Source organism: Rattus norvegicus, chromosome 14 (assembly GCF_036323735.1).
Source record: "Rattus norvegicus strain BN/NHsdMcwi chromosome 14, GRCr8, whole genome shotgun sequence".
In the NCBI taxonomy this organism is placed as follows: domain Eukaryota; kingdom Metazoa; phylum Chordata; class Mammalia; order Rodentia; family Muridae; genus Rattus; species Rattus norvegicus.
Genome location: NC_086032.1, coordinates 9612129 through 9629676, shown reverse-complemented (window position 1 = coordinate 9629676; position 17548 = coordinate 9612129). Strand labels below are relative to the sequence as shown.

General features: G+C 47.4%; 1 long non-coding RNA gene across 1 annotated transcript; it reads right to left on the bottom strand.

Annotated features, from left to right (window-relative positions):
* Positions 1 to 6936: 6936 nt before the first annotated feature.
* Positions 6937 to 9398, bottom strand: LOC102551078 (uncharacterized). The gene is made up of 3 exons (XR_595726.4): positions 8887 to 9398; positions 7990 to 8125; positions 6937 to 7141 (listed from the first exon to the last, which is right to left on the bottom strand). It is a non-coding gene; the product is annotated as an uncharacterized LOC102551078 (long non-coding RNA).
* Between the last annotated feature and the right edge of the window lie 8150 nt (positions 9399 to 17548).

Sequence of the window (17548 nt, the reverse complement as noted above, 5' to 3'; positions counted from 1 at the left end):
TTGGTAAGCTTAGGTCTGGATTTGCATGGTGGGCACATGATCATGGAGGGTCCCTCTCCCCATAAGCTGACAACAGATTAAAGAGTAAATCACTTGCCAAATTATTTTAAATTATGTCAAGTGCTGCAGAGAAATTGAAGCAAGTAGTATTTAAAAGAGGCTGACATATTTGGGGCTTGAAAGGCAGCTCTACAGGGGATACATCTCTTATGTATGAAATGTGATCGGAGCAGGTGGGAGGAGGAAATGAAGTGGAAACTTCTGGTTTCTCTGGAAAGTCAGTTGTGTCAGATAGTTTTTTGCTGGGGCACACGCATGAGGGCAGGTTTCGCTGAAGCAGACACAGGTGAAAGGATGTTTTGATAAAGCAAGCACGTGGAAGGACCTGTGATGAGGGATTCTTTGCTAAGGACACACATGCACTGGTTCACCTTACATCACATTGCCGAGCGCCATTTGTTGTGACTCCGTAGAGAGGAAAAAAAGCACCGAAGAACTTCTCCTGAGGTTTCTTCAGCTTCTTGCCATCTCCTCGAACTCAGGCCCATCGGCGGAGTGATGTCAGCTGATACAGACTCATGTGGAGTTATGTCAAGTCGGGCTCACACGGTGAGGCAAGACCCTAGGGAGGACAAGGGATATCTAGAGGGAGCGTAAGTAGGATTCAACTGACAGTGACGGGAGGCTTGCACAGCTAGCTTTGCAACGCTTCTTGGCCTCAAGTCTTCATCGCTGATCTTCACTTCATTGAGAGAGGCACCGCAGAGAACTTCTCCTGGCTTCCCTGCCAGTCCTGCTTCCTCCTGCTGACTCATGCTGATCCGGCTGAGGCCTGGCTGTTTCTGCTATGTCCTGCCACCATGGCTGATTCGTGTTTACTGTCCTGACACTACGACATTGGACTGCTGGTATATCCATGACGTATTTGTGAGTGAATCGAGCTGCCACTGCTGATTCCTGTGAACTGAACTACTGACTTCTGACAAGGGGGACTGGATTTGCTCCAAAGAACAATTTCTAAACAGGTCCACTTCCCCATGTCCTAAGAACCTCTCTTTTCCACTGCCTCTGGTGGGCGGTGGGCTAGAAGGAAGGTTAAAGCATTTAAGAACCCTTATTAAAGGAAGGTTTTGAAAAGTCAAAGCCTACAAGGAGGTGACATTCAAGTGTAGTTGCTGGCGAACGCAGAGCCCCAAGGCTGGGAAAGACGTATATGTCTACATTTTTATGTCTATAGGTGGCTGCTTCAGACCCACTCGGACAGCAGTTATCTAAAAAGCGAACAATTGAAAACATCAGCATGGATATGGAGAGGCAGGAAGCCTCTCACACTGTTTGTGGGGCTGTGAGGGGGAGTGGCCATGTGGTAAAACAGGGGTTGCCTTTAGATCCAGCAATTCCACATCTAGGTTTGTGCCCTAAAAGACTTGGAACCCAATAGATTTTGCACCTCCCCATCCACAGTAGCATTATTTGCAAAGCCAGAAGGAAGAAGCAACCCAAGAGTCCCTCAGCCGACAAGGCACGGCCGCAGCCTAAAAGCACACAGAGGGAGAATGGAGGGGAGGTCAAGGGTCACAGAAGCACTGCTCAGGGTTGTCACTTTACCAATCACACTTTCACTGTTGTGAATGTCCATTTCACAGAGGTGCAAACTGAGGCCCAGAGACATTAAGTAACTTGAGATCTCTCCATGAAAGAACTGGGACTAAATGCCCAACCCCAAGCCCTTTCACACGAGCAGATAAATCCTGGCTGTACACCATGGTCATCTGGGTGCTGGGAAACCCTTGCCCTGGAGTGGCATTTTTAAAAGAGCATACATCCCACCTGCTCAATCAAACTCAGCGTTCAACGTTCCAACAGTGAAGCCAAGGTCAGCTGCTGCTTTGCCAGCAACGCCAACCCCCTGCAGATGCAGCTTCCAGCTGGGTAAATGCTAAGCGACTGATTGAAGTGAACACTATCCAGGTCCTGTTTGCATCCTCTTGGCTCATACCCAGCAGCCTCTGGTGGTGTGAGCTGGCCCTGAGGCACCACACAGCAGACAGAGCCTCTGACATCCAGGCATGTGCAGCCACAGGGAACCGTCTTCCACCAAGAACTTGGGGAGGGGCAGAGGAAACAAACAGAGAAGGAGGACCCCTGGGCACAAGGTGACCCTTGTGGGGGCATCGAAGCAGGCGTCCCTCTCTGGTATTTGTTTTTCTGAACTACTAACTCAAGGGTCTGGAAAAATCAGCTGTGGGCACTGGCTGATTATCGGCTATTTCTCCTGTCATCTCAGGATTCTGAAGAGGAACAGGAAAAGGCTTGCAGACCCATAGCTAGAGACACAGATGGAGAAAATACAAGTCAGAACGAGGTGCTGGCTCAGCTGCCAAGATGCTTGCCACACAAGCGTGAAGGTGTGACTCAAATCTTCAGGTCAGTTCCTGGAACTTTCTGGCTAGCTAGCTTAGCCAAATCAGGGAGCTCCGGAACCCGGATAGACTTTGCCTTAAGAAAATAAGGCAGAAAGAAACTGAGGAAGACACCAGACATGGACTTCTGGCCTCCCCACAAATGCACACACATGCACATACACACATTACACACACGCACAGACACAAACAGCAATGCATACATGTACTCTGTACTCTGCTCTAGAACATAGTGGTTAAGATGAGCCCAGGACTGCATCCAGCTAAACAACTTACCTGGTGATTCTCCACTCATAACAGGAAATTGTTGAAAACAGGTTTATTGTAAGGTTGAAAAGATATAATACACACAAATTATAAGCCATCCCTGGCTAGTGGGATGCCCTGGAATGCAGCCACAACCCTGCCTCATCAGGGAGGACCGTAGCCCTCACTTTTTTTTTTTTTTTTTTTTTTTGGTTCTTTTTTTTCGGAGCTGGGGATCGAACCCAGGGCCTTGCGCTTCCTAAGCAAGCGCTCTACCACTGAGCTAAATCCCCAACCCCTAGCCCTCACTTTAAATGTATGGCTCTCTGGCGGTTAGATTGCCTTCCTTTCCATGCCACAAGGCTGTGGGCTTGGTGAAATCTCAACTTCATTGGCTGTCAGGACTGAATCCTGAAGGGTACTACTGACCTCTAGTGGATAAAGGCCAGTTATACTGCTAAGCACCCCATAAAACACAGCGGCTCCCCTCAACAAGGAAACAGCCCACCAGTCTAGTACTAGAGTCTAGTACCCAGTAGTACTCAGTCAATCCTCTCTGGAAGGTAGGACTCGGTCTAATACTCAGTAGTGCTAGAGAGAAGGGCGGGAGAGGAGAGAGAAAGGAACCCATTCTCATCTGTTTCTCAGGGAAGCTCTTCTTGAAATGACTGCCTGCTTGTTCTCCTGGTGTGGCTGTGGCTCTCCTGGCTTCTTTACACTCTCTGGATTCCTGAGAGGAGTGAGGGGCTATACAGGATGTGTGTGTGTGTGTGTGTGTGTGTGTGTGTGTGTGTGTGTGTCCGCCCAAGTGTATCTGTGTCTGTGTGTCTGTGTGAGAGACAGGGAGAGGGTGTGTGTGAGAGAGAACCTGTGACTGTGTGTGAGTGTGAGAGAAAGTGTGTGAGTGTGTATGTGTGTGTGATAGAGAGAACGTGTGTATGAGAGTGCGAGTGTGTGTGAGAGAACCTGTGACTGTGTGTGTGAGAGAAAGTATATGAGAGTGTGTGCGTGTGAGAGAGAGAGACCACGTGTGTATGAGAGTGTGAGTGTGTGTGTGAGTTTGTCTGAGTGTGTGAGAGAGCATGTGACTGTGACTATGTGTGAGAGAGTGTGTGAGAGTGTGAGTATGTGTGAGAGAGAGAGTCTGTGACTGTGTGTGTGAGAGTGTGTGTGAGTGTGTGAGAGAGCATGTGAGTGTGTGTGTCTGTGTTTGAGTGTGTGAATGTGTGTGAGAGAGAGCATTTTTGTGTTTGTGTGCGTTTAATATTTAATATTTTAAAATTTTAAGTTGAGAACCCTTAGTTGTCACAGGATGATGCTATCAACCCTTACTGACAGCACACATGACAAGTGACCCAAGCTAAGTGACTGAGGAAGGGTGAGGTTAAGACTGTTTTCAAGCAACTGCCAAGGATGGCACTATTCAGCTGCTGATCCACCCTTGAACGTGTCTGTCAGCTAGGAGAAGTGTTCACACAAAGCACAGGGTGAGCTTCCCAAATCCAAGGCTCTGAAAAATGAAATCCTTTGAACTCTGAAACATTTTGAGTACCATAATGTCACTAGACTTCCATGACAGGGTACAGTCAAGACACAGGAGCTAGGACACCAGGCTGTAACTGCTACTATGGTTTGGAAGTATGCTCCAACAGATTCGTATGTTGTAGGCTTGGTACACAGCTTGTGGATCAGTCATTCAGTGGTGTTTGGGTCTTGAGAGATCAATGGATTTGTCATTTGGTGGCATTTGGGGGGAGGGGAGAAGGGGAAACTAGGAGGTGAGAATTGGTTGGAGGAATCCACCAGGGAAAGCACCTTTGGAGATGTCTTAACACCACTGCCCCTCCCATTGCTGTACATCCTGGCTTTCACGGGGCAAGCATCTCTATCTGCCACATGCTCTTACCATGTCATCAAGCCTTACCTCAAGAAGCCATGGATTGAAATCTCTGAAACTGTGAACTAAAATAAATGTCTCCGCCTGTTGTTTCTGTAGTGTGAGATGTCAGGCCAACACATTGCCTGCACATTATGTATGTGCATGTGCATGTGTGTATATGTGTATGTGTATATGTGTCTATATGTGTGTCTGTATGTTCATATGTATGTGTATGTGTGTCTGTATATTCATATGTATGTGTATGTATATGTACATGTGCATGTATATGTGTGTCTGTATGTGTATGTTCATGTGTATGTACATGTATATGTGTGCCTGTATGTGTATGTTCATGTGTATGTGCATGTATATGTGTGTCTGTATGTGTATGTTCATGTGTATGTGCATGTGTGTCTGTATGTTCATATGTATGTGTATGTATATGCACATGTGCATATGTATGTGTCTGTATGTTCATATGTATGTGTATGTACATGTGCATGTGTTTATGTATATGTACATGTGCATGTATATGTGCGTCTATATGTGTATGTTCATGTGTATGTGCATGTGTGTCTGTATGTTCATATGTATGTGTATGTGTATGTACATGTGCATGTGTTTATGTATGTATATATGTACATGTACATGTATATGTGTGTCTGTGTGTGCATTTGTATGTGCATGTTCATGTGTATGTGCATGTGTGTTTTATGTGTATGTATGTGTATATGTGTATATGTAAATCATGATGAATTTGAGTCTAGAGTTGGCTCCATCCCCAGGATGCCTCATTATGCATACGTAAGCATTCCTATATCTGAACACAGAACGCAAAACACTTTTGATACTAAGCACTTCTGATAAGGGATTCTCAGCCTGTGTGGGAAGAGCCACCCTTGAGATGGCCAATTATTTAATATTTGACAAACAAAACAAAACAAAAACCAGTTAATTTTATCGTTTCCCCTACTAGTCTTTTTCAAGTACAAAGACCCCCAAAAGCGTTGCCCTGTGAGGTAAGTGCTCAGGGCCATAAGCTTCGTTCACACTAGGACCCTGCACTGTCCATGGGGCCTCCCTGCTCCCTGTGAGACTTCTTACCCTCTTCAGGTAACACAAAGCTCCTCACTGAAAGAAAGGCAGTCTCACTTATTACCCAGGGGAGTCGGTGTGTACAGGATGCTGGCTCCTTTCCAGCTCTCTGACAAGGAGGCGAGGTGCTCAGGGGCGGCTTGAGATTGAGGCCTCTCTACAGCTCCCAGTGGCGGTGGTGGTGGGGTACCAACTCACTCTTCCACAGCCACAGTTCTACCTGTGAAACAAACACACTAAATGGAGGTGCAGGGCAAAGTGTGGTGTGAGGCTGCAATGGAGGTGCACACGGCGCTAAGCGTACAGAGCTTCTCTCCAGCATTCCGCCGGCACCTTATTCTTACTGCATCACGGGCAAGGCGGGGCTGAGTGGCCAGGAGGCAGAGGCCCTCCGCATCCAGGCAGAGTCTATCTGGAGCCTGACCTTTGTCCTGCTCGGGCTCCCTGATGAATGCAAGAAGAGCAAAGGAAAATGAATCTGATTCAGAATTTCCCAGTCCCATCCATTTTCCTCCATCATACGCAGCCGTCAAAATTTGAATCAGAAAACCAGAACTCTGAGTGCTGAGTCCACCCCACGTGCATATGTTACACACTGCTGTGTTCATGAGCATGCGCGCGTGTGTGTGCATGTGTGTCTGTGTGTATGTGTGTGTGTGCGTGTGTGTGTGTGCATGTGTGTGTATGTGTATGTGTGTGTACGTGTGTGTGCGCGCACGCATGTCCGTGCGTGTGTGTGTGTGTGTGTGTCTCTCTCTCTCTCCCTCTCTCTCCCTCTCTCTCTCTCCCACTCTCTCTCTTTCAATCACCATACTTAAGAAGTAGAACACACATGAGTTACATGGTGAAGTACAGTAATAAGCTTTGGTCTGGTAACAAAAAATAAAAATTAAATGCATGCACACTTCCTTTCCCTGCCCACGAAGAGATAGGCCTTTGGTTGAGTTCTCCTGGTGAGTATCATCCCACTGGTAAGTGAGAGAGGCAGAACAAGATTTTAAAAAAAATAAGTACTGTAAACACATGGGGGCAAGTGTAGTTGTCTTCTGGTCCTGTGTCTCGGCGTCTCCACCTCTAAAATGGGACGCACAAGGAGAGTCTGGAAGGGTTATTTGTTACTATGTGTTAGAAATGAAGGTGTCATGGGCCTGGCAGTTGGTGGCCCCCAACTGCTTTCATGCGAGCCGAGCGGTGAAGGCCACAGAACACACGTTCTACCACAGGGTGAGGCGCCAAGCCAGGCAGAGCTGGGCCTCTGCTCACAGAACAAAGCAATCGTGCACACTCCTCTGGTCTTTTTATACTCATTTAATTGCTGTTGCTTCTGTTTGGCAAGTCAGAAGGAAAACGCCTGTGAGCAGTCTATCGTGAAGGGAGAAGAGATCTAGATCCAGGTGTTGTCACCCCGGGAGGGTCTTCTTGTCGGTGCTGGCTTTGCTGTATCATCCTCATTCATCATAACTGTCATAATTTCCAGGTGCGGTGTGATGACGCACACCTTTAATCACAATGGTTGGGAAGCAGAGGCAGGAGGGTTAAAAGCACAAAACCAGCCTGGGCTACCAGTGATTCTGAGGCCAGCCTGATCTACCAATGAGTGTGAGGCTAGCCTGGGCTACCAGTGAATGTGAGGCCAGCCTAGTCTACCAATGAGTTTTAAGGCCAGCCTGGGCTACCAGTGAATGTGAGGCCAGACTGGTCTACCAGTGAGTTGTAAGGCCAGCCTGGTCTACCAGTGAGTGTGAGACCAGCCTGGTCTACCAGTGAGTGTGAGGCCAGCCTGGTCTACCAGTGAGTTGTAAGGCCAGCCTGGGCTACCAGTGAATTGTAAGGCCAGCCAGGGGCTTGCTGACACTTCACTCAAAACAAAAGAATGAGAAAATTTAAAAATTAAGAGTACATCTCCATCCCCTTCCACTGAAAGAAGATCTGACGGTTTTACTGCAATTTCAAGTTGCGTAATTAATGCCAGCGGGATGATACTCAGCAGGAGAACCCGCGAGATGCTTCCTGGGGTTCAAATGCAGCTGAAAAGGAAAAAGTGAATCACAGCATCCCCGGGGCCTAGCGGGCGGCATAGTTAGTACAGCTCTCACCAGGCGAGCCCAGGCCTTCAGTCTGATGCTGAGCACAAAATAATAATCCACAATAAAAAAATGCCTTTTGTCAAGAGCTTGGAATAGTGTGTGGATTTAAACAATGGTTTTCCTGGAAATTGGAAATAAATATCTTTTCCCACCCATACGGAGTAGAGATGAGAGCACGCTCTCGATGGTTAGCATGAAATTCAGCAAGCTCAGGCTGGAAGGCTTCTGCAGCTCAGTCGGTTCTAGGGCTCAGACACACCTGGGGTTGCTTTGATTTCACCGTAAACGTGGCACTCTTCCTTCTGACTTGCGACATGGTCGGGTGGTGGGGTGTGCGCCCTTTCTTTCTCTTTTCCCTCTCTGCGACTGTGCTGGCTCTAACTCATCCTGGAATCCTGGAGAGTAGACATGATCCTTTTGAAAACAAAGCTTCGAAGGAACCTCTTGATTTCCCTGAAACCTTGAGCCAGCATCAACTCAAGTCGCCATGAGCCAACAGGGACTAGCTGCCAGCCAGCTGTGTCTCCAGCCTCTGTTTTAAGTCCTTTGAATGAGTGGGGACAGCATGCTTCTAGAAAGTTCTCAAACAGAGGCTCACAGAACACTGTGTTCTGTTCCCAGATTTTTTATTATGAAAAAAAGAATCTCTGGGGGCTGGAGAGATGGCTCATTGGTAAGAGCACTGACTGCTCTTCTGGAGGTCCTGAGTTCAGTTCCCAGCAACCACATGGTGGCTGACAACCATCTGTAATGAGATCTGATGCTCTCTTCTGGTGTATCTGAAGACAGCGACAGTGTACTCATATATAATAAATAAATAAATCTTTAAAAAAAAAAGAAAAGAAAAGAAACACATGTTGCAGTTTAGAATACAGACAAACATTACTGATATAAAGCGTTCCTTTTTATGCGGATTCTAGGCACTGATGCAGTCCTCATGCTAGTGAGCAGTCTCTCCAGGCTGGGGCATGAGTGTTTTTAAAGTTCTTTGGATGAGAATCATGGTGTATTCTTCCCTTTAATGGAACGCACTTCTGTGACTTTCTCCAACCAATGGGAGAGCCCTCTGCCGTCTGGGAGGGTACGGCCCAGGTCACTCCCTAAGCCAAAATGTATGTCCTAGGGTCCAAATAGAGTCAGTTATTACCCAGCATACCATCAATGATGAAGCAAAGGCACCAGGAAAATCTGCATAATCTATCTTCCTCTTGGACCCTGATCCTCCACTAGCTTTACTTGTAAGTGGTTGCCACTGTAACAACTGCACAAGATCCAGTCAGTCAACAGTCTGGAGTGGAGAGAGAAAGGGCTTTCAAGGTCCCACCCCTACATGAGGAATGTGGTGTTTTAAATATGCTCAGCCCCGGGAGTGGCACTATTTGGAGGTGTGGCATTGTTGGAGTGGGTGTGGTCTTGTTGGAGTGGGTGTGGCCTTGTTATAGGAAGTATGTCACTATGGGGGTGGGTTTTGAGATCCTCCTCCTAGATGCCTGGAAGACAGTCTTCTCCTGTCTGCCTTTGGAACAAGATGTAGAATTCTCAGCTCCTCCAGCACCATGTCTCCCTGGACACTGTCATTGCCCCACTTTGATGATAAAGGACTGAACCTCTGAACCCATAAGCCAGCTCCAATTAAATGTTGTCCTTATAAGAGGTGCCTTGATCATGGTGTCTCTTCACAGTAATGGAAACCTAAGACAAGGAGATACTGGAAGTTGATGGCTACTTCGGGAGGGCAAGTCAGATTTCTGCAGAGAAATGTCCCTATGGTAGGTTGTCCATGCTCCAGGGGACGACACCTTACGCCCATGGGCAGGACTAACTGGACTCGGGAGGACGGAGCCGGGAACATGAAGCTGGGACAGAGATGTAGTCTGTGAGGAGCTGGAGGAAGAAGCAGGTGCTGGATGTGATACATTGTATCATACATGAAAGAATGGATTTTTAAAAGTCTTTGAGAGACCCTGTGCAGGATTTTATTTCTCTGAACACAGTAGCACTCACTCCTAGACAGTTGCTGGCCATCAATAGCAGACAGAATCAAGTGCCTAACCTCCGGGCTCTGGGCACCTGCTTGGGGAGCCTGCCCTGGGTGCCTGCTGGGGAGGAGGGATGCTCTGGGAGCCTGCTTAGAGCTCCTGCTGGGGAAGTTGCCTGCTCAAGTGCACAGAAGTTACCAGAGCATCAACCAGAAGCCAGCACCACAATCCTGCTGCTTTGACTTTTTTTTTTTTCAGTTCTCTCCATTTTAATTTTCAACCCTATGATCCTCAGGGAACCAACACAGTATTTAGAGTAGTGGATTACTGGAGAAGCCTGGAGCACCCAGCAGAATTTCCCTGGTGACCGTCCTGGTGACCATCTGGTTGGAGTTGAAAGGAGCAATTATTTTGCTCCTGTCAGGAACCCAAGGTGTAGGAAACAGCTGCTGAGCAAGGCCTGGCATAGACGCAGCCTGGCCAAGGCCGCTTGTAGGAGTCCACAGGGTCTGCGTGCAGAGCAAGATGTCTAGAAGGAGTGTCACGACCTTCTCTGCAGTTTGCCTGCCCTGCCACTCTGGAGCATTGACTGGCCAGGCAGTAGCCACCACCACAGTAGCCTCATTGAACAGTATCCTCTGATGGGGTGAAAGGAAGCCAGATCTGGCTTTTCGGCAAAGGGGAAGAGGAGGAGTCAAGTTTAAGGCTCTGCTGTATCCCTCTGGGTCAGACCAATGTGCCCCCAAAGTTTGCCTCTTATAAACCCCACATTTCCTTTCTTTCTGGTACCCTCACCTCTGATCATAAGGCATTGCCAAGAACTCCGGTTGTTTTTCTCCTCTCATGGTAATTCCAAATTCACCTGCCATTAGCTGGGGGTGCCACACGCCTGTGTGATCCCAGCCCTCAGGAGGCTGGGGAAGGAGGATCGTGAACTGGAGGCTACTGGCCTGAGGGGCAAAGAGAAACTGGTTTTGTTCATTTGTTTAAATCACCTAGCGTCCGGTTTTCTAGATCTGCTCCTCTGTCATTTAAGTGTGTTTGCCTGTCTTCTATGCGTTTTCTCAGCTGAGAAAGGAAATGTCCTGCCTTCCGGGACCTGTTTAAGCTCACAAGTCTCTAGTCATCGACAGCCAACCATCATCCCCAAGACTCTCCCTCTAAACAAGACAGAACAAGTAATCCAGAACAAGCACTCGGAGGAGGAAGTGGATTTTAGGCAATAGGAGAGGTGCCCTCTGGGCCCTCCGCCCTAGGGTTCTCCAAGGAAAGCTCCCAGACAAGAATTATCTGTGCCCCCCCCCCCCCCGCATGAAACTCCTTAGAGAGGTGCTTTCTGTCACACGGGCCTAGAAGAAAGGACAGGTGGAGCGGTGGCTCTCAAATGGTGTCCTGAATGAAGCCAATTGTAAAGACAAATATTTAGCACAACTCTGTATTTGCAGGGGTTAAACGTCCGAAGAGGCCCGGCGCGTGTACATCCCACAGGTACCCAAGCTGAGGTGCGTGTTCACCTCGGACTTCATTTCTGCTTTGCTCTCCACACCACCCCTTCCCCAGAGCACAGGCAGGCCAGGCACTCGGCTCAGGGCCAACGGCCTGCACTTTAGCCTGGGTTTGAACCAGATCTTACCCTTTGGTGAAGCTATTCTCTGTGCCTGTTTCTTCAGCCGTCAGATGGGGGTAAGAACTCCCCGTCCACCTCATAGACAGTTGCCGAGGTCAGCGTGCATGCCGGCATGTCTGAAGCACAACACCTGCTCAGTGACGTTATCCCGTTGCTGTGAGGAATTTGTAAAGAGAAGCGGGGGACCATAGTGTGGGATAAGGTGGGAAAAAATGATTCCGAGGCAATGGGAGCATTCAGGTGACCACTCGGGAGGGCCCTACCTGTCCCACCTCCATCAGGAAGCAAGTCTGTGCGTAGAAATAGAAACTGAGGAGCCATCCACTCCAAGATTTGGACACAGGGCTGATTAACGCAGATGGAGTGGCCTAGGTCCTCCCTCCCCCACCCTTGGCCTGGAGAACCGCCCTGCCTGGCTTAAGTGGAATCTTGTCAAAGCACAAACTCAGGGTACAAAAAGGCAAATGAAGGTGTGCCCTGTTTATAAAGACGGGAGAAAAATGGCCAGTATTAAACAGAACAGGCCTGTAGCAGGATCCTTGTGTTGAAAGACGGGTGAGATTGAAGATCAAGCTGTAAGGAGTGGACGGCAGGACGGAGCCTGAGAAAATGCCATGTTTATGAGACAGGAGGGACCTGGCCAGATGGAAAGGAGGCTGGTCTGAGCTGTGGTGCTGGCTTAGTGAAGGGGGAATTCTCACTGGCAGAAGGAAGCCACCTCTTTGCCACCCCTCTCGATCCCATGCTGGCTGCCTCGTGTGCTAACCAGACACAGCCAGGCAATCATAAGAAGCAGACCAGAGCCAAGATCCCAACCAGATGGCAGCCAGACAGCTTCCCGGTAAAACCACTCAAGGCTTAGAGCCACTAAGCCATTCCTCCCCACCGTGCGCAGCATGTCTGTGAAGCCCAGAGTGGTACACTTAGTGTCTTCCCAGCTGACATCTAAGATCTGAACAGCTGTCAGAAGCCACATGATAGAGGGCTAAGGGTCACCTTTGTCCCTTTCTTAACAAATGGCCTTTTGTGATATGGCCTTGTTTGTTTGTTTTTTTTAGGTTTGTGGTTTGAGACCGTGTCCTAACTGGTCTGATTAACTCTGTGCAGGAACACCCAAATGCATCCATTCTCCTGCCTCAGCTTCCTCAAAGCCGGGATTATAGGCAGGTCCACGACCTCAGGTTTTAAAGCCTTTTAAATTGTGGTTTTAGGGTCTGGGGAGAGTGCTCTGAGCAGTGGTTAGAGCATTAACTGCTCCTTCTGGTGTTTAATTCCCAACACCCACTCGGTGGCTCGCAACCATCTGTAACTCCAATCCCAGGGGACCCAATATTCTCTTCTGGCCTCCTTGGTACCTCATGCTCGTAGCATGCAGACATACATGCAGGGAAAACATCAAAATATTAATTTCTTTAAAATGTGTTTTAATCAATTTTGCTGTAAGCGATAGAAAAATTAAATTAGCTTCTCATCGGGCCACGCAATGAGTCCCAATGGTTTCCTCTTAGCTTGAGTTGCTTGAGTTCTTTCTTAAGTAAGTCTGTAGTCAGTGTTTACAAAGTTCAGTCAACTACTGTCTCACTTGGTATTGTTTTGCACTCACTTTACTATTTGTTTTCACAATGCAAGAGCACATGTATAGTGCTCTTAATACAATTATATTGATTAAACATACCATTTCTACCTCATAATTTTAGATGATTTATTTGGTTTTTCTAAAATTTATTTTGTGTATGCATGTGTATGAATGAGAGAGAGAGAGAGAGAGAGAGAGAGAGAGAGTGTGTAAAACTCTTCTGTGAAGAAGCCTGTGTAGATCAGAAGGGGGTGTCAGGTCCCCTGAAGTCACAATCGATTGTGAACTATGATATGAGTGCTGGGAACTAAACCTGGGTCCTCTGGAAGAGCAGCCAGTGCTCCTAACCACTGAGCCATCTCTCCAGCCCCTGTATCTTTGTGTTGATTTATTTCTCCAAGAAATGGTCTCAAAGGCTGTTTTGTGGCTTGAAACACATCACCGTGTTGTTCTCCAGAAATATTTGTACTAATTTATGTCAGTATGGGAACATCACTTTCTCAAAAGCCTTATGGACTTTGGTTTTTATGATGGTTTTACCAGCATAACTTGAATTTCATAACTTGATGGAGTTTGTTCCGGTGACCGTTATGGAGACTAAGTCTTTCCCCAAGGTTGTGTGTTTACATTACTGCTATATGAACAAGGCCCACAGTTCTTCCGCCATTGATACAGTGGGACTGATCCTGCCCTGTGGGGTTGAGTCTTGGTCTTCTAGGTGTTCAGTATTTTTTCATTGATTCTGTTTATCACCCACATTCCTCCCTAAGTCTCGTTGGCTAGAGAAGGTTTTGCTCAGTGAGCACAGCTCCGACTCTGGCAGAAGATCATCTACGCAGCCTGCTTTCTTGGTGCCCTGTTTTCTAGTGACTGCACAGTCTAATATTCTCATAAATTTTCCTGTAAGCTGCCTGATTTTTAGGCTCCCAAGCTCTCTAATGAACTGGATTCCCAATTCGTCAAACATGCCTACCGATTATTCAATGCTGTGCTGTGCGAGACTGAAAAAGGAATGGGTTCACGCTCACCTTTCTGCCCGTGTCTGATCTACAGTGTGGCTTTTGGGTAAAGGAACATTTCAGCAGTGTCTTCTTGAAGCATCTTACAGCGGCCAGAAAGGGACAGAACTAAAGTCTGTGTCATCCGTGATCAGGGTAGGGGTCAGAAATCACAGTCAAGTTTAATCTAAAATGTAAACAAAATAAATATCTGAATCATGTTACAGAATAGGCACAAGGTCAGCTTAATGAGCTAAAAAGAATTTGCAGGGTCTAGACTTTTGCAGGCGTTGGTCTAAATGAGGAAACCACAGCACAGCGGAGATCAGACAAGAACCAGTCGATAGCACATGGATCATACCATACGAGATGACCCAAAAAGCCATGAGGGAAGCCCAAGGCCTGGAATTCCAGCACTAGGGAGACTGAAGCAGAAACATCATGAATTAAAAGTCATCCTGGGCTACAGGTCTCAGAAACAAGCCAAAGATCCACGCCTTAAAAAAGTTATCACAAGAAGAAAAGAGTTACTACTATCTCTTCGGCATGAGTGTGTGTGTGTGAGTGTGTGTGTGTGTGTGAGTGTGTGTGTGTGTGTGAGTGTGTGTGTGAGAGTGAGTGTGTGTATGTGTGAGTGTGTGTGAGTTGTGAGTGTGTGAGTGTGTGTGAGTGTGTGTGCATGTGTGTGAGTGTGTGTGCATGTGTGTGAGTGTGTGTAAGTGAGTGTGTGTGAGTGTGTGCATGTGTGTGAGTGTGAGAGTGTGTGTGAGTATGTGTGTGAGTGAGTGTGTGTGTGTGTGTGTGTATGTGTGTGTGATCAGAGGACACCTCACTGGAGTCGGTTCTTTCTTTCCACCATGTGGATGTTAGAGATTGGACGTAAATCCTCAGGCCTGGTGGCGAGCGTCTTTACCCACTGAACCATTTTGCTGGCTCTGTAACTATCTCCCAGCCCCTCCCCAACACCCCCACTATAAGAAGGGTTCCCAGTGGGGGAAGAAGCATTCCGACATGCTTCCTTCCTTTCTCATCGCCTCTTTACTCGCCAGCGGTAGAGCTAAGCTGCTCACCCACCCACCACTTTCACAGATCCTAGGCACCGCAGTGTCTGGATTGGCTACACACAGATGGCAAGAGCTTCGTACGCCACGGCTACATACATAACCATAGCTAGGAGGGGAATTCCTCCTGTGTAACAGGAACAACTACATTTCAGTTCTGAGTTATAGATTCTAAATAACAGTGACGACTCTTGCTACCATTTGCAGGTATTGACCGCTTAGACTATGACATGACCCACCAACACCATCACCCCATTTTACAGATGTAACAGAGTAAAGTTTCCCCCCAAGATCCCTAAGTTAGCCTTAACAGAATTGAAGTTTAACACTGCATACTGCCTCGTACCCCTGAATATTTTAATTATTTGAAGAAAATTGGAATTTCCCCCCATGGCTTCGCAATTGTTAACCATACTACATTTTTAAAGAAAATTAATTCCATCTCAGCTGACTCACCGCGGGGCCAAATGCAGAAGGGTGCAAACAAGTAGCACCAAGAGTCTACTCTGGGGGCTGGAGAGATGGCTCAGAGGTTAAGAGCACTGTCTGCTCTTCCAGAGGTCCTGAGTTCAGTTCCCAGCAACCACATGGTGGCTCACAACCATCTATAATCAGGTCTGGTGCCCTCTTCTGGCCTGCAGGTGTACATGCAGGCAGAAAGCTGTATGATATATACATAATAAATAAATGTGTTTTTTTTTAAAAAAAGAGTCTACTCTGTTCATTGTGGATTTTTATACATATAGGTGTGTGTGCGTGTGTGCTCGTGTGTGTGTGTGTGTGTGTGTGTGTGTGTGTGTGTGTGTGTGTGTGTGTTCGTCCGTTCGTTCATTTTCGACACTGCTAAGATATTTGAAGTCACAGCAGAGATGGAGGTAGGGCTGTCTGGGGAGAATTGGAAGTCAAGAGGCAAGATTTTAGCCCAATTTCCAACAGCGCACCTCCCCAGACCACAGGTACATCACGGAGAAGAAGAAACCAGCGAACGGCAGTTTGGAAGATCCTCTCTGCTTTTAGGTATCTAGCATTCATGAAGCTGGTAGCATTACACTGACGCCAGAGGTGTGGGTACAGCGACCCCTACTGGCAGTCTCTCCGTACTGGCCTTCAAGGAGGTCCCGCACCAGCCAGCAAGTGGTGATCAACCTTCGAAAGGAAAGGCTCCAAACTCACCCTACCCATCTTCTAACTTCTTACTGCCACGCTGGGGGACGGGGAAGGCGATGGGGGCGGGGGGCTGGATTGATACACACTAAGATTTTAAAGAGGCCCAAGGGATTGCAGGGGAATTTAGGAAGATAGACAGAGGACTTCTCTTCCGTTACATTTGACTTACCCTTGTGGATTAAAACAAGCCACAATGAAACAAAATTGTTAGTCTAAGACATTTTCTCCCTCTTCTCTTCCTCTCCCTCCCCTCCATCTCTGACTTCTCCTCCCTCCGTTTCTGTCTTCCTCCCCACTCGTTCTCTCTCTCCCCCCCTCCCCCTCCCCCCTCCCCTCTTCCACCCCGCCCAGCCCCTCTGGTTGAGGCATGCTCTCAGTACCTTTCCTGGAAAGATGCCTCATCCTCCGATGTACACTTTACCTTGTCATTTCTTGCTTCTTCCTTCCTTCCATTCTTCCTTCCTCCCTTCCTTTCCTTCTTCGGGCTTTCTTCTTAACACGTGATCATATGTCTTTGGTCTGCTAGTCATATTTAAACTTTCTCTTCCCGCCAGTCAGTGTCTCATCTTAATTTTTGTCAACTGTATCAGCTACATCGGTGGATTATTCTGCCCCACACAACACCGTTGTATACTTTCTGTCTTCCATGGGAATCTGGATGTGACTGCTAAAGTAGAAGCAGGTTGCTAAAATGTCTTCAAGACACTTGGGGACATTGTGGTAGAGTAAACGGGGAGAGTTAATAGATCTCAGAAGAGACAGCATAATTCACATAAAAACAGAAGGAATACTTGATATGCCCAACACTGTGTAATGAGGAACCATTGGTTCAGGACATACGTGTAGCTGGTTCTCTAACTGGAGGAGAACGGAAGGTCAGAAGTCGAGGGAGTGCTGCATGGTACAGCTAATATGTGATGTCACAGTTGATGTGTGATGTCACAGTCGATGTGTGATGTCACAGTTGGTGTGTGATATCACAGTTTGATATATGATATCATAGCTGATATGTGATGCCATGGCTGATGTGAGATGTCACTGTTGATGTATGATGTCACAGTTGATGTGTGATGTCACAGTTGACATGTGATGTCACAGCTGATGTGTAATGTCATAGCTGACATGTGATGTCACAGCTGATGTGTGATGTCACAGCTGACATGTGATGTCACAGTTGATGTGTGATGTCACAGCTGACATGTGATGTCACAGCTGATGTGTGATGTCATAGCTGATATGTGAAGTCACAACTGACGTGTGATGTCACAGCTGATGTGTGATGTCACCGGTAATATGTGAAAGATATTTAGAAGCAGATCTCCAGAATTCACAGCTTCCTCCTGCACTACTACAAGTGTTCTAGATCCAGGTCTACCTGTCTACGTTCCAGCAGCATCACTTACTGAGTGC